Below are 24,292 nucleotides of genomic sequence, written 5' to 3' on the forward strand. Positions count from 1 at the left end.
CATTGAAAATACTTTGTGTTTATCAGCAGCCGAGGACAGATGAGGGTGGGTGGGGAGGGACAGAGGGGGGCGTTAGCATAAGGAAAAGACAGCGAGAAGGGAAAAATGCTGTGAATTGAAACTCGCAAACTTTCTAATGGAAATGGTGTTGACCCCTTGGCGATATTGTTGGAGCTGAGGCATTGTTGCAATCAATATGCGCTCAGGGGAGAGCGCACGGGGCAAGGACCTTTCGTTCCCCACCACGCCGGAAATAATGCGAGACGCTGATTTGTTATTTTCCAGACACGGAGAAAACAAGCAGACGGGTGGCAGTGCATGCAGGTGCCTCATTTTGGGAATACTTCAGAGATATGAAATAAACAGAGTGAGGAAAGAAATGTATCTGCGAATGAGGGATAAACAATATCGTACAGTTAGTGCCGGTCTGCTTTAGGCGGTGGCTGCGTGGGCAAATGGTGTTCATTAGTATTTCATAAATCATTACTGTAATGTTACACTAAGCTCTCTATTTTTTCATTATAATGTTTATAACTGAAAAATAATGCAGTCAGTCAGCTTTAGCATTGCTTTCCTCTTTCTTTTAGTTTTTGGCCTCCATGAGCCTGGTGTCAGAAGCTTTTTAAAAGTGTAATACGAAATTTATTTTATTTATTTATTAATTTATTTATTTTTAATGAAAATGAACAAAATTCCATTATTGATTAGGTACACGAAATCTGTTTTCAAATATATTTTATATACACTACCATTCAAAAATTTGAGATCAGAAAGATTTTCTTTTTTGATATTCTTGAAGTTGTCTCTTCACCAAGCCTGCAATTTTGTTTTTAAATAAAATACAGTAAAAATAATACTGACGTATAATTACAATTTTATTATTGTTTCTTTATTTTAAACTATACTTTATTCCCATGTTGGCAAAGCTGAATTTTTAACAGCCATTACTCCAGTTTTCAGTGTCAGATGATCCTTCAGAAATCATTCTACAGTATTATGCTGATTTGATGCTCAAGAAACTTTTCTACTTATTATCAAAGTTTAAAAAAAGTTATTATTTTTGTAGAAAACATGATGCATTTTTTTTCAGGATTGTTTGATAAATAGAAAGTTTAAAAGAACAACACTGAACAATAAATCTTTTGTAACATTATACATGCCTGTTCTGTCCATTGATCAATTTAATGCATCTTTGCGGAGTAAAATGAATAATTTAATTAAGCAGTAATTAAAATAAAAAAATAAAAAATAAATAGTGACCCCAATCTTTTGGGTCAGTAGTGTATATATTCAATTTTCAAATATTTTTATATTTTTAGCAGTCATACATGACACACAGTTTCTAGGATATGTCATTTTCCTTAAAAGTTTACCTTATATTTAAGTGGGAAAGAAAAAATAGTTATGGCTATCATACTTTTGTCACGATACGCTGCCGGAAGGAACAAAGGAGCCGTGGATTAACAAAACTGTCATTTATTAAACCCAACATACAGGGTAAATCCACACTTGGATTTTTTTCAAAATCATTGGGGCAGCTGGAGTGACAGATTAATCTCCATTGCATTTCTTGAGACTGTATGTGGTTGTGTGGATATTGCCACCTCAAACGCCCCTGGCTGTCCGATGGCAAAAAACAAAGCCAAAATTAGGTGTTGGATAAGTTGAGGATACCCTCATGTGAAGTGGACCACTTGCTTGAACTCAGTATTGCCCACACGTTTTATTGGATATCCTTTCTACTCAAACACACCTGACTGAAGTGGCCATCTAAAAGAGCCTCTTAACGTGTATAGATGCTGCTGCTAAAATGACTCCACTGTATGTAAGGGCCTCTTGACTACTCAGTGGTTGTAAACTGCATATCACACACACACAGATAGAGAGAGAGAGAGAGAGAGAGAGACAATAGTACTTATTTGCTCCCCTGAGTCTGTTCTGCTACCCACTTGGCAGTTCACGTTTTTCTTTTCCATTTACTATCTTAGCAATATATGAGTGTTTCACTTGAACTATAGACATGTATGATTACCATATGAATCCTACACATATGATAAAGAGACCTTGAGAACCGCAAGTCAAAAGTGTGATTCTTAATATAGGCGTTGTGCAGCTCACACAATACTTCTCTTCTCTCAGTTCAGTGTCTTTGACAGCATAGATTAGAACATTTTGTCTGTGAACATAAGGCTGGAATAAATCTGTGCTTGAATAGCAGATACAGCTGTGATTTCTGAAAAGGCAGAAACTTCCCACATGCTAAGAACTTGTTCAACATCGAATACTCTCTTCTTCTCTTTCCAGTGGGAATATAGGAATTATAACTGTTCATGTGCACATGTATTCTGTGCTGTTTTACCTGATTCTCTTATAAAGAATCATGCAAATAATGTCACAGATATGACCAAAAATTAAGAATTTGCTCTATTTTAATTCGTGAGTCTATCTATCTATCTATCTATCTATCTATCTATCTATCTATCTATCTATCTATCTATCTATCTATCTATCTATCTATCTATCTGTCTGTCTGTCTGTCTGTCTGTCTGTCTGTCTGTCTGTCTGTAAGATATCCACACTTTCAAACAGCAAGAAGGCTTTTTAATTTTTCAAACATTATTGAATTTCACTTAATTTTACTCATACTTACATTCAAATTTGTATTAGAGTCCTGCATCCTATTTTCTAACTCAAATTCAGTGATTTTATTTACAATCATTTGATTTACTGCTGCCAAAATCAGTGGAATATACACTCAAACATCTCTTTTGAACAAATTCAGTTGAAATCCACTAGTTTCATAAAGTCACAATCTATCATTCAAATAAAAAGTAGATATGTTTGCACTGAAAAGAATGACAACGTCTTGAGGCTGTTTAGTGAGTTCTCCCCTCGTTTCTCTTTCTCTTTTGAGTCTTTCCCTGTATGACCACCTGGCTGAACGCTCCAGTCTAAAACACCTGACTGCAGCCTGGGAAGGGACCCTTGCGTCTGTGCGTACGTGTGTTTGCATTATATTTAACCGCGGGCTTCTTTCATCTTCACAGACATTGACAAGTTTCCCTGCGTGATTCACCAAGTGCGTATGTGTGCATCTCCTCACCCCCCACGTCCATCATCCTGTCACATACTCTCACACATCTGGCCGTCTGCCCAGATATGTGTGTGACTGTGAGTGTGTTTGGGTGTCTTGTTGATCCTAGCTCACCCCTCTCTTGTCAATCTAGCATTACCCAAGGCCTCTCGTCCTGCCCTGCCTCTGACAAGCATCAAACTCCTTTCCACGGCACTCTTTGTTTCTTTGGTCTTCACTCAATTTCCTAAGGCCGTCCCTCAGGCTCAATACATGATACTGTTCCTTGTTGTGAGAATGCTTGTTAGTCCAGAGGACTGGCTCTCTGTAATACAGTAACCGGTCAGTGAGACTGTAGTAACTCTAGCTTCTATAACTGTATCCTCTTTATCTGAAGCCTGATAAGGTGTAACCCTGTGCTTCAGTTTCCTCTCACACCTGTTTGCCTATTGTTTGGTGTCGCCGCTAGTGTTTCAGCTGCGACAGTAGCCCATTATAAGTCTTACTATTAAATGGATTGATCAACATTATTTTGATGTCATACTCAAGAGCCACATAGGTTTGTGAATGGACATGAAAGGTAATCTAGTGGCCAGAACAATGGCTCTCTGGATCAATTCTCTGCAGTCTGAGGTGGGGCTGTATAGGGAAAGGAGGGCGACAAGGGGCCACTTCTCACGTTTGGACACTGGACGGTATTTGATAGGGACATTTATGTAGAGAGGCTTTGTTAGCGGCAACGTGAAGGTGCAGAAAGGGTATGAGAAGGTAGGTATCTGCTTGGAGGACATGAAATGTATGCAGATGTTAGTGTGTGTTTTGTATTAACCATTTGTAAAAATCATTTTTTTCTAGTTTGTAGTTAAATCAGAAATGGAAATTTTAGCCATTTTATAGCTTTACTAATTAATGAATTTAGTGTAAATGGATCTTTTTTAATGTAATGCTGCCACTCAAATTGAGATCCTCATTGAATATGAAAAATTCAATTTAGTTTTTCATTTCTAACTGTCTTTTATTATATAAAACATCCTAATAAATATAACAAATTATAGAAACATATAGTAAATTAATGTTTAGCTAAATAAATTAAGTCTTGTGTGTGTGTGTGTGTGTGTGTATATATATATATATATATATATTTAAATGTTGTTCATAATAGCTTCTGCTTCCCCTACATACTGTATAATAATTGAAGTCAATTAATATAACTGTAATGAAGGTGATGCAGAGGCTGTGTTAGAATCCATTTGCAGAAGTTTGAGCAAACAGTTCAACAATCCAAAATGTGGGGCAGAAATCAGAGTCGTGGTCACAGGCCAAGAAGTCAAAATCACAGTAATCAGTCCAACCAGCAAACAAGTACGAGGGAAAACCAAAAGGCAAAATCTAGAGAAACAGGCAATAAATCATACATGTAGCAATCAAAACAAGACAATGGAAACCTTTGGTAAGGCAGTGATACTGGCAATACTTCACAAAGGCCTGTTTGGCCTGACCATGCTTAAATGGCTGTCAAACAGGAAGTGATAACAGAAGCAGCAGAGTGAGTTGTACCAGTCTTCTGCTGACGTGGCTTTACGGTACCCGCAGCTTGAGGTCCCTCGTAGAAAGCCAGACCCGTTGTCCTGGTTGGTAGGTAGGGTGTGGGCGACGTCGTCTGTTGGCCTGGAACTCTTGTGTTCTGACGGATCTTTGTAGACGGACATGGGCACTGTCCCACACCCTCTCACTGCGTCTGATCCAGTCAATAGCCGCGTTTCCACTGTCGGGCCAAACGCGGGCGTGCTAGTGCGTGCCAGGGCCAGTCGCGTTTCCACTGTCACTTCCGGGGCTTGATCGTGCCTCGTCGGGGCTTCCTCGGGGTCAACGGCCAGGGTTTTTTGGCCCGACAAAAACCTTGGGCCAAAGCGGGCCAGCTGGGGCTAGAGGAGTGGTTATGAACAAAGGCGGAGTTTCTCCGCGTCTGGAGCGCGTCAGAGCCACGGATCATTTCATAAAGCTACAGCTATAACACCAGCATTAAACACTTTTTAAAATAAGTTGAGCTCAAAACTCACTTTCAGTCAGCAGCGAGTGTTTGAAATAACTCGATCCGATCCGATGTAGATTATAATCACCATAAAAGGCAGAAATATTTATAAGCGATGCAAAAGAATATGCACGCTAGGTATTAACGTTACCATAGTAGGCTAAACATGGTAAATACGACCACTTGAAGAAATCAGATGTCAGCTTCTTATTCTCTATCACAATCGCGTAGTAACATATTTTATCTATCATAAGTCTCGTCTCGATAGTTTAGCTCCACGTAGCCTATGTCATAAAAATATAATAATGGTTTTTGTTCGGGAGCTTTTAGAGAAATTATCATTCATTCTAAATGTGATGTGACTAAAAATGAAACAGTCTCGACTGAAGCAGGCTATTTTCATAACACTTCAGCATTAAAATAAATAAATCAAATTGAAATACATTTATTTCTGTGACAAATTTTCAAGCCTGATAAATTAATTCATTATGCTCAATGTATCACTTATAGTAAAACATCGATGCTTTTGAATTTAAATATATAACAAAGCATGCAAACAAAAGGCCGCTGTTATCGTGTTTGTTTTGTGATCGTGCATGTTCCAGTGATTTATTTCTTATTAGTTTTCTGATAACTTCTCTTTGTTGGTGAAATGAATGGATTGCGTGACGTTGTTCCTGAGAGGCATGTAAAGGGCGGGTTTTAGTAAAGCGCAGCGGAGCTTCTAGCCCGACGGTGGAAACGCAGCACTATTTTGGCCTCGTGCTACTGGCCCGAGGCTATTAGCCCTGCTTGGCCCGTTTTAAGCCCTGGCTCACACTGGCCCAACAGTGGAAAAGCGGCTATTGACTGCAGGTACAGATAAGGGTTCACCTGACCACGGGAACAAGGGGGGTTGGTATCCCAACATGCATTAGAAAGGGGTCATGCCAGTGGAGGAATGAGTTAGGGAGTTTTCAGCATACTCAGCCCATGGAAGGAATTCTGCCCACCGGTTCTGTTCACGACTACAATAAGTTCTGAGATACCTGCCAATCTCCTGGTTTAACCTTTCCACCTGGCCATTTGACTGTGGATGGTATCCTGACGTGAGGCTTACATTGATGTCTAATTGCTTGCAGAAGGCCCTCCAAACCTGAGAGGTAAATTGGTTTCGTCTGTCAGAAACAATATGCTCAGGCAAACCATAGACTCTGAAAACATGGTGGAATAGGGCTTGGGCTGTTTCCATGGCTGTGGGGAGACCTTTGAAAGGGATCAAACGTCAAGCTTTAGAGAAGCGATCAATAATTACTAGTATGGTGGTAGAGTGGCAGGTCTGTGACAAAGTCTATGGACAAGTGAGACCAAGGACGTTGAGGAATCGGTAATGGTTGGAGGAGACCAGAGGGTAGTTCCTTGGGAGTCTTGGATTGAGCGCAAGTATGGCAGTTCTTGACATAGGTTACCACATCTCTGGTCATCGATGGCCACCAGAAGGAGTTCTGTAACAGGCGGAGAGTGTGAGAAATTCCAGGATGTCCTGAGCTCAGAAAGGTGTGAACCCATTGCATGACTCGGAGACGTAAACCTTGAGGCACAAAATGTTTGTTTGGGGGACTGTTTGCTGGTGGTGGTTCCTGCTGATGGGCTCTTTGGATCTCTTCCATAATGTCCCAGGTTACTGGAGCAATGATAACAGATGGTGGAAGAATAGATTCAGGTGTGACATTGTCTGTTGAAGGATCATGACGTCTGGATAGAGCATCAGCCTTACTGTTCTTGCTGCCAGGTCTGTAGGTGACGGTGAACTGGAAACGGGTGAAGAATAAAGACCAGCGGGCTTGATGTGGATTCAGGCATTTGGCACTCTTGATGTATTTCAGGTTTTTATGGTCTGTGATAACTTGGAATGGATTGACTGCTCCCTCAAGCCAATGCCTCCACTCTTCTATGGCTGCCTTCATGGATAGAAGTTCTTTGTTGCCTACATCATAGTTGCGCTCAGCAGAAGTCAGTTTTCTTGAGAAAAATGCGCAAGGGTAGAGTTTTCCTGGTTGACCATGATGCTGGGAAAGAACTGCTCCAATCCCGCAATCAGATGCATCAACTTCTAACTCAAAGGGAAGGTTAGGATCAGGATGCTTGAGAATCGGGGCTGTGGTAAAACTGTTCTTAAGTTTGATTCTTCAGTCCATTTGAGTTTTGATGGTTTACTTTTTAGCAGTGACGTTAGGGGGGATGCAATCAGACTGTAGTTACGAATGAAGCGTCTGTAGAATTTTGCAAAGCCGAGAAATCTCTGAAGTTCTTTTACTGTAGTTGGTTGAGGCCAGTCTGTGACTGCTCTGACCTTGGAGTCATCCATCTTGACACCTTGATGACCGATGTTGTACCCAAGGAAGGACGTTTGCTTGACATGAAACTCACATTTCTTTGCCTTGACATATAGCTGGTTATCCAGCAGGCGGGAGAGTACAGTCTTGACATGTTGGATGTGTTCAGTTTCAGACTTGGAGTAAATTAAGATGTCATCAGTGTATGCCACTACACAGTGGTTCAGCAGATCTCTAAAAATTTAATTGATAAAAGACTGGAAGACTGCTGGAGCATTAGCAAGTCCATATTCCAATTCACCCCAGTAGTAGCACAGATTGAGTTGACGTCGTCAAGTCCTCTCCTCTTCAGTAAGTCTTGAGAAATCCAGTTGCATGGGCTCCTGGCTAGGCACTGACATGGGTAGAGGAACATGGCAGAGCTGGTGTGTGGTAGGAGCCTGTGATGATTGGACAGTTTTCCTTTTGGGAGCATTCCTCATGAGGTTATCGATCTTAATAGCAAGAGTTATATATTCAGTAAATGAACAGTTCTTACCCTTGCACGCCAGTTCAGTCTGTAGATTGATGTTCAAGTTTTGTCGGAACACAGCCTTTAAAGAGATGTCATTCCAGCCACTTTGAGCAGCAAGCGTTCTAAACTCGATAGCATAATCTTCAGCGGTGCAGTTGCCTTGAGAAGCAATTGTGTAGATATATCCTTACCCCCAGCAGGATACTCAAACACCTCTCGTAACTGTTTGACAAAGTAATCATATGAGGTACACAACAAAGAGTCTGTCTCCCAGACTGCTGCAGCCCAATCGATCGCTTTACCAGAAAGCTGTGACAAAAAACAAAAAAAACACATTTCTTTTCATCTGAGTAAAACTTCTTCCTGGCCAGCAAAAAAAATCTCCACTTGACGAATAAAGCCCCGAAATTGCTCAGCTGAAGCATCCAATTTTTCAGGCATAGCAAGTCTTACCGTCTGTGGTGTAGGAGAAGGAAGCGATTAAATGTATTGGGTCAGATGCTCGTTTACAAACTGAAGCTTTTTGAGCTGTTCTTGGTAACCCTTGAGCATTTCACTTTGATAAGCGAAAGCAGCTTGAAGCTGGGAAACTTCCACTGGATTCAATGGAGGCAATGTATTCTGTAATGAGGGTGAGGCAGAGGCTGTGTTAGAATCCATTTGCAGAAGTTTAATGAGCAAACAGTTCAACAATCCAAAATGTGGGGCAGAAATCAGAGTCGTGGTCGTAGGCCAAGAGGTCAAAATCACAGTAATCAGTCCAACCAGCAAACAAGTACAAGGGAAATCCAAAAGGCAAAATCCAGAGAAACAGGCGATAAATCATACACGTAGCAATCACAACAAGACAATGGAAATGCTCAGTAAGGCAGTGATACTGGCAATACTTTGCAAAGGCCTGTTTGGCCTGACCATGCTTAAATGGCTGTCAAACAGGAAGTGATCACAGAAGCAGCAGAGGGAGTGGTACCAGTCAGAACTCGGACGAGGGCTCCCTCTCCTGGTGTGGTGTTACAATAACTTGCAATTAGGGATACAAAGGGGTAGAACATTTCCGGTAAACTTCTGTAAACTTTCCAAAAATCCGCAGAATATTCCAAAAAAATCCTGGAAAGTTTCCAAAATTTCTGGAATGTTTCTGAAATTTACTGGAAGTGTTCAACATTTTTGCAACCCTACTTGCAATTAATATAACTTGCTGGTTTTATTTATTTATTTATTTAGGTTTGAATGTGCATTTGTTAAACTACTGGACATCATGAGTTGCTTGTAGCTTGGTTTAAAATAGTAGGCCTTGCAGTGTAATTTTGAGGAAGTAGGATCCTCAATATTGTGTATTGCATATAAATGATTGTGTGCCTTTACTAAGAAGAAGGGAGCTGTAAATACACACACACACACACACACACACACACACACACACACACACACACACACACACACGTCCCTTCTGCATTTTCCAACAAAAAAAGTGTCAGAAACATGGTCCGCTATGCGATGTGTGGTGGCGCTCATGCAGGCAACGTGACTTCGAGTCTGTCTTGTGTGATTTCCCAATCCGGATCTCATTCCCATTCCCCCTGCTTCTCCATCTCCCTATTATAAAAAAAAGTAAAAAGGCCAAAAATAAAATTGAGAAAATTGCTCCAAAATGCGAGGAAATCATCCTTGCTACAAGCACACAGAGTCCCACACAAACTCGTAGCACGTACACACACTCTTCCCGCTTCTCTCCTGTCTCTCACTGGCTTACTTGGTTCTGGCTGAATAGGCACACTTGTTTGAATGTCATATTTACACCGACGCTTTGTCAGAAAGCGAACTTCCTCGGGCGTGAGCAGAAGAGCCCGAGCATATGGCCGTCAGACTCTGGGGAGATATGACAGCCTATCGGAGCGGGCGTGCGGCGCTGGCCAGGCAGATGCTCTGGGCTTGGCGGCGATTAAGTGGAGATCATCACTGTTTTCTTTGAGCACCACTGTGCCTTGTACTCAGAAGTGTTTGGTTAATCACTGTCTGCATTCGACAGAAGCTGCCAAAACGCTCATTAAGTCGGAATTGTCTCCGACATGTCATGCTTGGATGACGGAATTTTTTTATTTTTTTTGTCAATGTGTTTTTTTTTTCTAAGCGGGAAGGCCAATCACACATCGGTGTGTGTGGTTTGTTGCTCATATGACTCTGATATTCTAAACGTCTGTTTGGAGTTTACTGTATGTAGTGTGTGTGATGTGTGCTTGTGTTGCAGCTCTTCTTTCAGTCTTTGTCTCTTGTGTGCTGATGGTTTTTGTGTGTGTGTGTGTGTGTGTGTGTGTACGCGTCTGGCCTGGCCTCTGAGGAAGGATGCTCTTTCTTTTCTCATCTGTTCGGCTGAGGAGCTTCTGGTTTCTGCATGTTATTAGCAAAACGCTCCGAGTCACACTTATCCAGCTCACTCTGCGTGTGTGTGAGTGTATATATGTGTGGCTGCATGCGGAGGGAGCAACACTTTCTCCTCCTGTGTGAGAAGTGTGTGCATCACACATTGACTAGTATGTTCATGTATTTTTGCTCTCGTTCTCCACGCCGTTCCACTCTTTAAACCATCATCCTCTCTTGATCGCATCCCACAGCGATACTTTATTTGCCTAAACGCTGATGTTCCTTTGCATGAAAATTTTTTTGAAGTGTGGCAAAACCGAGGTATTGTAAGACACGCAGCCTTATGTCTGGTTAATCACAACATAAATACAAATAATAATATGATTACTGCATCTCTGTTGTCATGCGGTGCTGGAAAATAACATTTACCATTCTCTTTTTATGTTAATCGTCTTGTAAGTGAATAACAGACTGCTTCTAGTGCTGAGCTAATGCTGCTATTCTTCCAGCTGTGTAGCTATATATATATATATATATATATATATATATATATATATATATAATATATATATATATATATATATATATATATATATATAAGCTGAAATAACCTATTTGTAACACACCCACACACAGATATTGCATCATGCGATTGGAGGTGCTATTCTCTCAAATGTTAAGCCTTTGCTCAATTGCTCTACAATAACTGCACGGTATTAGAGCGACTTTGAATGCATTTGCATGGCAAAGCAGTCATGCTCACCTTGTAAAAAAAAAAAAAAAAAGACTTGGATCTCATTTTTTTGTAGGTTGGAGATCACTTTAGAGGCTTTTTGCCCCAGTTCAAACTGTTTTATTCCACTTTTCAATGGGCCTTTCAGTTTTCTCTCAAAAGCTTTTTATTTTATGTGGAATATGTAGATATTATTTGCTAGAAGCCTTTCTTGTGGCTTAAATTATAATACCATACATTTATTGATTGATTTGTGCTGCTGTATGAATGCATGCACAATTATTTCCATCAGTAGGTTATTCATCAGAAGTGTTTTTTTGCCCTTAAATATCTTCATTGTACATATTTATATATTCATTTCTTTATGTATTGCAAATGTGTTTTATTAGAATATGCAGATATAATTTGCCTTTCTTATGGCCTAAATTATAAAACATTTATTGATTAATTGATCTGTGCTGCTGTTTGAATCCATACACACTTATTTTTATCAAAATTATTCATCAGTTTTTTTTTTTTGTTTTTTTTTTGGGAGGGGGGGGGTGAATAATCTACATTGATGATTTCTTGTCATCTTTGAGTGTCCTCACGGCTCGCGTCAAGGGGATCTCAGTCAGATTTGTCTTTAGGGATGGCAGAACGAGTAGCATTCTGGTGTTGTGCCGATCACAAACAGGATATGAGGTCTTGATTGAGTAGCGGTGCGTACGAGTCAAAGACAGTCTGTCATAGTGTCCTTACAGAGACACCAAATCCCATCGTGACCACCCTTCAATCACAAGGCCTTGTTTAGTTAACGCTTCATTAGCATGGGTCTCCACGTACAACATGATGGGCAATAGGGATGTCAAAAGTACCAGTACTTTTGTATCAAGTTGATACTACAATTAAAAAATAAATAAATAATAAAAAAGTAAAAGTAGCATCGCGTTGAGTGTCAATTCAAGTGCACTTCTAGGTGAAAATGATCTTCTTGATGAGATATTAATTTAAATGTACTCAGTTTTGTCTTAATGGACAAAAACAATCCAAAAAAAGGATGTAACAAAATATTGGATTAGTGCAGTCGGCCTTATAGTATTATTGCAGCCTAATAGTGTCTGCTGCTCTCTTTTATCTTTAATATCATTCTAATAATAATCATTTACGTTTACATTTAGTCATTTAGCAGATGCTTTTATCCAAAGCGACTTACAAATGAGGACAATGGAAGCAATCAAAATCAACAAAAGAGCAATAATATGCAAGTGCTAGAACAAGTCTCAGTTAGCTTAACGCAGTACACGTAGCAAGGTTTTTTTATTATTATTATTATCATATAATAAATAAAAAGAAAACAGAATAGAGAAAGAATAGAGCAAGCTAGTGTTAAAGGCCTTTTTAGCTTTTGTTAATTGTATAATAAATAAAAAGAAAACAAATAGATAGAATACATAATAATTATGTAAATAATAATTTCTGTGATAGTATAGTGTGACAGTAATAATATTAATAATAAAACTAAACTTTGAAAAATTTAAAAATAAATTAACTATATATATATATATATATATATATATGTGTGTGTGTTTGTGTGTGTGTGTGTGTGTGTGTGTGTGTGTGTGTGTGTGTGTGTGTGTGTGTGTTTTATAAATATTTACATTTTAGAAATGAAGGTGTGGGTCAAATAATAACTGATTTTGCTGTGTTATGAGTACTGGTATTGAGAATGATGGCATTTCACAATTTGGAATCAACTACTGAAACTTTGGTATCATGACAACCCTCAAGGCCAAGAAGCATCAGTTTGTCAGCTGCAAACTGAGAACATCGTGAGAGGTTGTACATGCGAACGTCCACCTCTGCGATAAATGCATTTCGCTCCTACGTCAAACTGTACTGTTTGAACTCAACTCATCTGGAGGATAGAGCGAGAAGAGAGAGAGAGAGAGAGAGAGAGAGAGAGAGAGAGAGAGAGAGAGAGAGAGAGACCTGGGAGGCTAAAGCGAGAGAAAGACAGAAAGCACAGCAGATGCTGCGCCGATTAGCTGGATTAGTTCCACTGCATTTTCAGCAATAAAGTTGCAAGTCATTTGGCTGAGAGCGAATGAGAGGCACACATGAAACTCTGTCAAAGTGTTAGCAGCACAATTAGCATGTTTTGCTAACTCTCCTGATGCACAGTTATATTGTGACTCAGATGCGAATCGCCCAACAAATCTGAACATAGCCAGCTGTCCGGACAACATTTATTTTTTTTAATGTGAAAATAGAAGGTGCTTTGGTATTTGTTTGTGATATTTGATGAGGATGTATTTGTTTTGAGTGCCTGGTGGTTGATATTCTCCTTTATCTGGAATGGGTTCCTGTGCTAACTAGCCATGAAAGAGTGCAGCTTAGACGTCTCTGATTCTGCAAATTGCAACGAGGAAAGAAATAATTGTGCTAATAGGATTTTGTCTATGTGATTTTGTTAATGGTCTGAAAATATCCCATTTCAGTTCATTTAGTGGAGTAGAATGTGTCTTATTGGAGTGCTTATCTATGCTTGTTTTTTCCTGATTATTCTGTATATTTCAGCAACAGCCAATTTTCTCCCAATTAAAGCATGATATTAGTGCTTAGAGGCTAAATGAATATGAAAACATTACATTACAGCTCAATATTTGCTGCCTGTGATTAGAACGATAATTGTTACCTTGTGTACAGTCCTATTTCTTAACTTGCTAATGCAGGTGTATGCTAATCCACGCAGTATTTAAGGCAAGCTAGCTGACATATCTAAGCAAAATGTATGCGAGTAGACAATATTGTGTGCTTACATCTTATTGTCAGCTCATTTATTACAAAGCGACTTACAAATGAGGTCAATGGAAGCAATCAAAATCAACAAAAGAGCAATGATATGCAAGTGCTATAACTAGTCTCAGCTTAACACAGTACATGTAGCAAGTTTTTATTATTATTGTTATATAATAAATAAAAAGAAAACAGAATAGAAAAAGAATAGAGCAAGCTAGTGTTAAAGGATCACACAGCACAACCCTGAAAGCAATTTCTAACTAGCTTTACTTAGGTACAAAAACTCCGGCTCTGCCAGTTGGCCCAAAGTTAGCGGGGAGCTGTCGGAGTAAATGGCAGCAGCTGCTCGCAGTTCTAAAGAGCATGTCCCAGTCAGCGCGGGAAAAGTCATGGCATCTACATTAATACTACCTTAATGGCCCATCTGCCGCTCCGTAGGGTCCCCGCACCACTCTATGGAGTCATAGGCGTTTGACAGGCAGTCTTCAGCATGCCAGACGCCCACCGCATGCCAAATGGCCAGAGACGGCCTGACGTCGCCCGGATCTGTCAAACTCTTTCCTCACTGCTCGTCAAAAATGTCCCCGGTGAAAGTTACGGCGGCTTTTCACACGTGAGCGCTTCTGGATGTGCGGGGAGGACATCAAATGAATTGACGGCTAGCAATTGACACCTCTTTCTCCCTCTTTCTGTTTTTCTTTCTCTCCATTCTTCTTTCAGTCACTGTTTTGCAAGAACTGATGGAGTTTGAGATCTGGAGAACTTATTTTCACAGCTGTTTGAAGGAAAAAAAATGGACCCCCGGCTCATTCGAAAAACGTGCTTGTGGCGACATTTCTGCAAAATTATATGATTTTGCTTCTTGCACATTTTGCAACACTTTCAAAGTGAAATGTTCAATAAGTGATGCTAAAAGTGTGTTAAATTTTGATGAACAAATGAGTGTGAATGTGACCAAAAAAAAAAAAAAAAAACTTTTAATGTTGGATGTTGCTGCAGTCTGGAAATTGCACTAAACTCTATCCAATAGTGGTAACAAAAGCAAATGTGAGGAAAAAAAATGCATTTTCTGAAGCAATTGTGCCATTTTAGTTTTTTTTTTTTGAGTTTAGTGTTTTGATGGTGACTCATATTTTTATGGGACACATACCAGAATGCTCCGCAGTGCAGTGCTGTACCAGGTGAGCTGCTGACCATTTTTTAAAATACAGTTTTATAATCTTAAAATACTTTTACCACAGTGCGTGATTTGCTCTGGTAAACTACTACATTTTGCTATTTGTATCAAGTTATCTGCTCCATACGTATGGCTTGTCTGATGTAGTAAAGTCTTTATTAATTAATAATCTGATCTTGTAATCTTAAATTATATGAGTAGGTATAAAAGTTGCTGGTACTGCCACTAGGTTAATTTCAACTGGAAACTGCAGTGGATTGTATGTATAGTTTCGTTTTTGGAGTTTTGCAAAAATGTAGGTAGAGGCACTTTGTTTTCTTTTTTTACCACAGCTACAGCTCAAAATACAACGACAAAAACATTAAACTGCGTAAAACCCCTTTCACCGTAGGCCTTTCTCTGAATCACAGCTTGATTTTGTTAAGATTTTAGTTTCCAATTACCAGTGCTGTTTTTTGACCTAGCCATGCACCAGACAGCATGTGTGGGCGACCGAAACTCAACGCTATACTGTGTTTGAAAGTGCTGTGCCTTTCTGTTTTTTTTCTCTCTCCATATTTAATAATATGTAGATAGGCAGGATAAGGCACGGTATCATTTATTATTTAAAACCAAACAAGCCAAAAAAGAAACGATGTGATCTTTTCCGGGGGGGTGGGGGGAGTCAGGGAAAGGCCAGTGAGGGAACAGTTGGTTGGTTATCTGGAGGGAAAAATATGCATGTGTGTGTGTATTTTGCCACCAGCTCTTCAAAGGCTAGCACTCTGTTGTAACACAGCTGGGAACAGCAGGGAAAGTTGAAGAGTGCCTTCCTCCTCTCCTCCTCCTCCTCCTTTCTGCTGATGTGTAATGTTTTCCTCTACCTCTCTCCCCTCTCTCTTTATCAAACCGAAGTTTCGTCTTGCCTTTCGCCCCCTCACTCCCTCACTCTCCGTCTCTCTGGGCATCTCTGCTCTTCTGTGGCAGTCCCAGCCGGAGGGAGAAAGAAAGGGAGGAGGAAGATGAGGAGGATGAGTGGAAGGGGTGTTCTGTGATACTGCCTGTGAACCTATGATGCCTCCTCGCTGAACTCTCCCCAGCGATCTATTCCTGCATTCTGTTCCATCTAATTCCAGCCAACCTTGCCTCTGATTACCAACGCTACACTTTCACTATCGCTAAAGGAACACTGTATCATCCTCGCATTAGAACTATTACCGGCGCTTAAGATTAATAAAGCCAGGTGTGTGTATTTTCACATAAATTCCTACCATCTTACAATGTAAAGACAGGGCGTAATCCATCTCGAATCAATTAAAAATAAAACTAGTCGACGTGTAATCGCACTTCACAGGCACGCAAATGATCTTTTATGAGCGCTTGCACTTCGGTTCACCCTAAACTTGTCATCTAACTCCTCTTGTCTGTCGATGGAGCATTCAGCAAATCCCCGTGCTGCTCTTATCAGGGGGTCAAGAGTTAAAATGTGCTGCACCGTAAGAATTATCCCGAGCGCCGTGTGGGTTTGAATGCTCCTTATGTTAGTGCTGCATGGAGTGAGTGATTTTAATTCAAACAGGGAAGTTCTTCATGTAATTAACCTTGAAGCCTGCCCCCACCCCTCTTTTAATTTAAGTCGTGTGCTTCACTGCGGGGTGTTTTTTTCCCCTCTCTCTCTTGCGCTCTCGATCTATCGCTTACTTGTTAATTTTTTTATTTTTTTTTTGGTTAACATAGATCATGTTGTTTGGCTGAGATGTGAGTGTGTTTTAGACCTCTGCTGGCACCTCGGGGTATGAATCTAAGAGATCAGCGTGTAGCTGTACAGACCTCATTCTGATGTGTACAGTGTGATAACCTGAGAATAATCATGTAGACACTATGTGAGGAAATATGTTTTTTTTTTTTTTTTTTTTTTTTTTTTATTTCCACTTAGTAACACACATTTTTGGTACTTATTGGTAATTATTATTATTATATTTTTATTATTATTATTTTGAAAGGTATTATTTAGAAACAATATATTATGAAGGGCCAACAAGGAAATAATTATATAAACATCTGAATAATAAAAAATCCTTAATTATTTGGATGTGGTGCCTCTGTATAGGAGGAAATAAATATTTTGACCTTTAAGGTTTTTATTTATTTATTTTTTTTCTCACTTTTTGGCCTTTTGATGTTACATGTGAAGTAATTGAGTTATTCTTGATTTATTTTGTCCATTTTACTCTCAGTGGTTCTGATTTTGTGTAATCTCTGTCCAGCAGAGGGAGTGTGTAATTTACAGGACATCTATTGTCCTCAAATGCAGATGCTCATAAAAACAAAAATCATTTTATTTCATGTTTTACAGCAGAAAACAAGTGCACAATCACCTCATTACCAGACAAAAAACTATAAATCACGACAAACCGAATCCTTTTTAAATCCAGAGTGTGTAATTGAACATTTTACACCAAACACCCCAAATGTATTGTGTGAGTTCTGTTGAATGAATTACTGATGTTTATTTGCATTGATAGAGTTATGCAGATTTTTCTGCCATAACTATTGTCTATTCTTTCATAAATTGCTTCAGTAAAAGAACAAATAAATACATTTCCCTTCACAGAGCCAGCAGCATTGAGAATCATGAGTACAGCTCTGATACGGACAAACCGTGGAGGTGATAATTCTGCTTAGATGAGATGAAGCGGTGTAGTGCTAATCACATTTGAACAAGCACAGACTTGTTCTCAATAACAGAGAACCTTTCTCATTTCACACACATACAAGTTCACACACATACACACAAATCAAAGTGTGAAATGAACTACAATTGTTTATTGCATAGGAAAGCTTCATTCACTTTGCAGTTGCCCCACTCTTGCACTGTATTTCAGTGCAAAACCTGAAAGCACCAAACAACCACAATCCTGTTTAACCAGATGCTAAATACACTGATATAGCACTGCACTGTGAGTATGTACAGTAAATTAAGTCAGTGCCATTCATTCTGGAGCAAATACACCCACTTTCTATGTAAATTAGGCTCTATTTGTGCTATTAGCTTGGTGCAATTAATGTTGTGCAGAAGCTAATGTTGTGTAGGTGCAATTCATTCTTAGTAAAAATCTCTTCATAGCAATCCATTTGTGTGATAGCCTACACTGTATACTGTACCAGACCTTCAACTAGCGCTTCAGCCTTTCCTCTCATCTTTCTTTTAGTCTGGAGGGGGTCATGTGTCATGACATTTTACATCTTGTCTTTAATTAAGAGTGTGTGTCTCTGAGGTTGCTGAGGTTAGAGGAAAACCATACAAAACGCAACGCTAATAGCAGGCATGATGAGTGCCTGGTGTTAAACTTTTGTACTGTGTTTTATTGAACAGGCCTTTCATTCCTCTCAGGATGAGTTTTTTGGGTAGTTTACTGCATGCCGCTGGCTTGTGATGTGTTAATGTTGATCATTTTGAAATTTTAACCAGCAGATGGGAGCTGTGTTGATTCATTTCAGACGGATGTGACAACAAACTCTTTCACAAGTACATTTTCTGACAACAAACAGATATCATTGTGGTTAGTTCAAGACAATAATCACAGCCTTCTCTTTTTATTGTACCTGCAGCATCATTTTCTGAGCTGTGATCAGTTGTTCCTCTCATTGTGTCTTTGTGTCATTTTGCGTTGTCTCACTTGGTCCGAAGTTTCCTGATTGATCCAGAGAGAGACGCCGCGCGACAGATGCCGCTCTAATTATACAGTTGTTTTAAGGTTGTCAGGTTGCAACAAGGAGGAAATCATCAAGGGAGGGGTTTTGATGGACGGAGGGTGTATTTCAAGCATCTGGCAACCGCGGCAGCTGCTGTACCATATCCCCGCTGCCAGCTTTCTGGCTAAATAAATATCGCCTCAATCCATCTTGTAATGGCAAGTGTAAATTACTGCAGCACATCAATAACTGGTTTACTATGATGTTTCTTTCCCGCCATTTCTAGCTGTACAGTATATTGATTTCACGTAGCTGTTAAATGGCACCGGTACTATTTTTCTAGAGTGTGACTTGTTTTTCTGTGACTTTAAGTGTCTCGTGTTGGATTGTGGACAAAAGGGAAATATAATCTCTTTATTGACCAGCCATTATCTCTTTTTGTTTATAGTGGCATGTGAAATGATATTTATGTGCATAAAATGGATAGCTTTACACAGTTTTTGCAATATAATCAGTTTGCTTCCCTGCTGGAAAACACATTTAGATTTAAATGTAGTTAGTAATTAGGATGCTTAGGTAAGTGCAGTTTTTATTAATATATTATATTATAAATTAAATTATTGGCACAAAAGAAAAAAATATATCATATTATATTATATTATATTATATTATATTATATTATATTATATTATATTATATTATATTATATCATATTATATCATATCATATCATATTATATTATATCATATTATATTATATTATATTATTAATATATTATATTATATATATATTATATTATATTATATTATATAGCTTCCCTCTTAGCCTCTTGAGTATTTCTTCAAAACAGAAATTAAGTGACCACATGAGCACTACCAAATATGTCAAACTGAATTACAGTGTTGTTTGCATAAAAATACAGCATGCAAGTCATTTTTAAACATATACTCTTTTCCTTTTCTTTCCTCCTCTTTAGCTGGTGATGTGCTGGTAGAGCTGACCCTTAGTACAGCTTCCTACTCTGACAGCCAGGGGCCGTGAGGGGCCGTTAAGGGCCATGTGGGCCCGGCTGCAGCTGCTCCACTCTCCTTGCCCACTCAGCAGGCACACTGTGCCCTTTGAGCCCACCTGCCATTCAATCCAGCACAGGTTAACACAATCACACACACACACACACACAGGTTTATTGACTCGTGTGGCCCAGCGCACTTAGTTATGCTTGGGTGAGTATGCTGAAGCAGAAATGAGTATGTTTTAAATAAGAGTCTTTTGATATGTGTCATAAGACGTTTCGTATTCGTCTGTTTAACAGGATTGGAGCAGGTCCGTTGATGTGTGCGATAATGCGGATCGACGTGCTCGTGTGTGCCGCGTGTGTGCGTTCCTTCCCCACAGACGTTTGCTTGCCATCTCTGTTTTTCTGTATCTCCTCATAGGTGAACAGATGTAGGGCCAGCAGTGGAAATCAGCAAGGAAACCCCACACTATTCAATGTGATTTTAATCAGCGGCTCTCCTCCTGACCCATTTATTTCTGCACTGAGCTGATTGCGTTGGCTGCTGCAGACGAGCCAGACCCACGACACGCCATAATTACCCATCACATCATATATGTCCTACAACCATCATAGAGCAACTCATAATCTCAAAATTACTGTACTCTGGGCAAAGTGGATCACTCTTTCAGTCAAATCAAACTTTCAGGGTTGTTATTGTCAGATTTCCCATCCCTGGCGTATCATCAGCTCGACTCGTTTTATTCAGCCCTGGCAACCCAGCCGTCGTACTCTTTTAGTCAGTGGCGTCTGTAGTGGGAATCAATATGCAGATATGCGTGGAAAATTGTACCGGTCTGGCTGATAATGAGATTTTACTGTGAAGACAAAGCCCCTGGGTGCAGTGATTGGTATCTGAGAGAGTCCACACTGTCCTCAGCGCTCGCTCCCTTGAGGCCGTCGCAGTGCTAACATGTCTTCTGTTTTAGCTGCACGAAGCTAAAAGTGCAGCTTAATGGATTGAGCACCGAACAACGAACCTTTTTGCAGGGTGTTCGGTACACAACATTTTTGGGTCTGTAGGGCAATTGAGAAAAAAATACAATTAAAAAAATACATTTTGTTAATACCTTTAATTATATATTGTTAAGCAAATATTAACAAGGAACATACAAGTAATAATTATATGGAAGCTGAATATTTATTTGTAAATCCTGTTTATTTTAATTCTGAATATATATAAATATTATTCAGGATTTACATTCTATGGTTTATTTATCAGGTTTAATTCTATATAATATACATCTATAAATTATTATACAATTATATTTATAATTTACATGTATACCATATCTGTATACATCTGAGTTATGACTGTATTCAGGATTAATTGTAAATAATTTTTTTCAGAATTATTTACTGTTTTGGCCCTTCATAATAAATTGTTTGTTAATAATTTATGAATGATAATTAATATGTATGTTACTAAGTGGGAATATATATATATATATATATATATATATATATATATATATATATATATATATATATATATATATATATATATATATATAGTATAATGGTATTTAGATTATTATAAAGTAAAAATAAATTGAAATCACTTTTAGAACACAGCTGCACATTTATTTTGCATAGTGAAAAATTGTGTATTTTAAATGATTTCTTCTGTTCAAATATTATTTGCACTTTAAACTGGATATGTGTGAGCTTATTTTAAATCCATGCTTTGTGGGCTGGTTTGACCCGTCTTTATAACCTCAGGTACATATTGATATGAATAATTGCTTAAAGAATGATGCTGAGGGAGAGCAGGTTTGTGATTTGCAGGCTTTAATTGGTCTGCAGGAGTGCTCAGCAGTGCTCTGGGTTGTCCGTACTTGCCCCAGGATAGGGGGTAAGAAGGGTCTGTCTTTTCCTGAGTGATCCAGATTTGACATGCCCAGACTAGAACTGGGTCCCAGCTTCTGATGGCAGTGCCACTTCTGTGCCCCAGTTAGATTTAACAGAAAATGTCAAACCCCCTTTCCCTTCTTTTTATCACTCCCTTTTTATTTTCTCTCTCTCCATGCCATCAGCAAATCACAGCAGTTAGTCAGCTATTACCATTAACCGCTTTTTTTCTGGCACTTTATGCTTATCAGCGCTAGGAAATAAAAGCAGAGCACCTCATTTGGAACATGGGTACTGTGCATATTGCTGTTACTGTATATATGTGGGCACTGTTGCTATTTATAAAAGCATCCTTGTTAAAGAGGACATATGTACAAATGTCAGTTACAGACTGTCTCTGATTTCATTGGAAAATTCATGTGGGTTGTTAAAATAAAGAAATCGAGTCACGCCTTTTCATTATGTTCACTTTTTGTTTAACCCATATTAAATGTCCCCCCCCCCCCCCAAAAACAAAAAAACAAAAACAAACATAGATAAATAATTTAGTCACCCTTGTGTTGTTCCAAAGCTGTATTAATTTCTTTCTTTTTTTCCCCCCTTGAACACAAAGGAAGATATTTTATTTGCCAGATAAGATATTTTACCAATTATTTGCCAGTAACCACTGACTTCCATAGTTATTTATTTATTTATTTATTTCCATAACATGGAAGTCAATGGGTACCAAGCAAATGTTTGCTTATCAATATTCTTCAAACTATCTTCTTTTGTGTTTGGAACAACATGAGGATGAATACATGAAAGCATTTCAATTTCTGGCTGAACGTATCCTTTTAAGCAGATATGCAGTGTTGGACTATGTTATTTTATTATTTTTAACATTATTATTGTATTGTTCTCACTGTTTATGTGTGTATATTTGCCATGTTTCATTATTTGTATTGTTGCCATTTTCTAGCTTTAATGACAGAGTATACCAAGTTCAATGAAATTATTTTTTTCATGCTTCTTCACAGTTCTAAGACAACCTACATTTGGTATTAGCAAACAAATTACTGAACATTCAACAACTTAATACAAGTTCATGAAACAAATATAATAATACAAAAATATAAAATTCAATGTTGAAATAGTGCAGTGACAGTGCAAGATGCTTGGCAATAACAGTCAAGTGACTGACAGTAATGAAGTCTACTGCAGTGTGAGCAGGTTCCAGAGTTATATAACGTAACAGTGCATTCAATTTTTTATGTAACTATACAAGTAATTTATTTATTTTTTATTTGTTTTGTGATTATTCTATATGGAAACACATTGTTATTTTGTGACAACTATCCAAATAAAAGCTTTGCTGCATTTGGTTCCTGTTACTGCATGCACTGGTTTAAAGGTTCCACTCAGAGTACGGTTTTCTGCTCTTCTCTCACTAGATGTGCCCTCAGCTGTTCTCTGTGCCATTACTGCTCCCTGCACTTTTTATCCTGCACCTCGGAGACCCCAAACTGCCAAACGAGGTGAATTATGGCCAGTTATATGGAGTGGACTCTGAGCCACGGGGGACAGGACATAGTCAGAAGAACTAACCACAGTTCTGACCATTAAAAGCCAGCCTGACACTCCCTTCATCTTTCCTCCTCCACGAGACGAGTGCTCCCAACCTTTGCTTCCCATGAGAAGAGACAGAGCCGAGAGAAGAGAGCCCCCTCAGCCCAGGCACGCTTCCCCCTATCATTATGAGTTAAGCTTCTCACCTCTACCTTTCTTTCTGGGAGTCTCCCTCTCTTCTTCTCCCTCTCTCTCTTTATCATACTGTGGCTTTTCGGCTTTGTGCTGTTTTCTTTTTGTTGCTCTTTTTTTTCTGTCTCTGCCTGTCCTTCTTTATTTCTCTCTGCAAGGTTAATTGCATTAGTTAAAAGAAGCCCTGCCTGTTGGTTGCTTATGGAGGTCGCAGTTAGGCATATGACCCTCACAAATCTGCTCTGGCCACCCACCACCGCAGCTGAGATGATAGGGCTGCTGATGAGGCTTCAGTTGGTGTCCTGGTCTGCTGGGTATCCCAAAATAACAGCGAAGCAGTGATTTAGAGGTTTTGATGTTATTCCTGTTACGCCTGCTTGCGAGCAGGACTGCTGTGATCTCTAAAGCGCAAGTATAAATGAACAACCCCATTGGCTCAGAAAAAAAAAATAAAAATAAATAAGATCAACTTTTTTGTTGATTGTGGTAAATACTTTTTTTTTTTTTTTAGAAAAAATGTCAGCCACAATGCATCTATTTATCCTCTCTGTAAAATAATGTGTGCAGACCTTAGTCAGGGTGGCACAATATTTATTATTTGACAGGAATGAAAACAAGGATGTGAGGGATGGAAGTTAGGTGGGTTGTACTGTTGTTTAACAAACATACCGCTTGTTCAGTTGAAAAATGTCTTTCTGAACAAACAAACAAACAAACAAACAAACAAACAAAAAACTTTCTGTAGAAAAAACTCCATATAACAGTTTGCAAAGTTGTGGGTTGTGAAAATTGCTATTTAGGACTTTATATACTGTAGTGTGCAGCCTCATTTTCATTCATGTTAAATTCAATATGATGTCTAAGACTGACTAAAGGTTACAATAGTTAATTCCAGTCCTCGAGTTTGATTGGCCAAGAAACTTTATAAATAAATAAACAAAGTTAAAATAATAATAATAATAAATAAGAAAGACATAATTTACAGT

The 24,292-nt window shown here is 38.8% G+C and overlaps 1 long non-coding RNA gene across 1 annotated transcript in view; it reads left to right on the plus strand.

Annotated features, from left to right (window-relative positions):
• The window catches only part of LOC109054561, a 23,546-nt gene extending 371 nt beyond the window's left edge, over positions 1 to 23,175 (plus strand). Inside the window, exons 2-3 of the long non-coding RNA XR_006154879.1 lie at positions 19,638 to 19,810; positions 23,000 to 23,175. This is a non-coding gene — a long non-coding RNA (uncharacterized LOC109054561). The remainder of the gene's footprint in view (positions 1 to 19,637; positions 19,811 to 22,999) is intronic.
• The last annotated feature ends 1,117 nt before the right edge of the window (positions 23,176 to 24,292 follow it).

This window comes from Cyprinus carpio, chromosome B5, assembly GCF_018340385.1.
Source record: "Cyprinus carpio isolate SPL01 chromosome B5, ASM1834038v1, whole genome shotgun sequence".
NCBI lineage: Eukaryota > Metazoa > Chordata > Actinopteri > Cypriniformes > Cyprinidae > Cyprinus > Cyprinus carpio.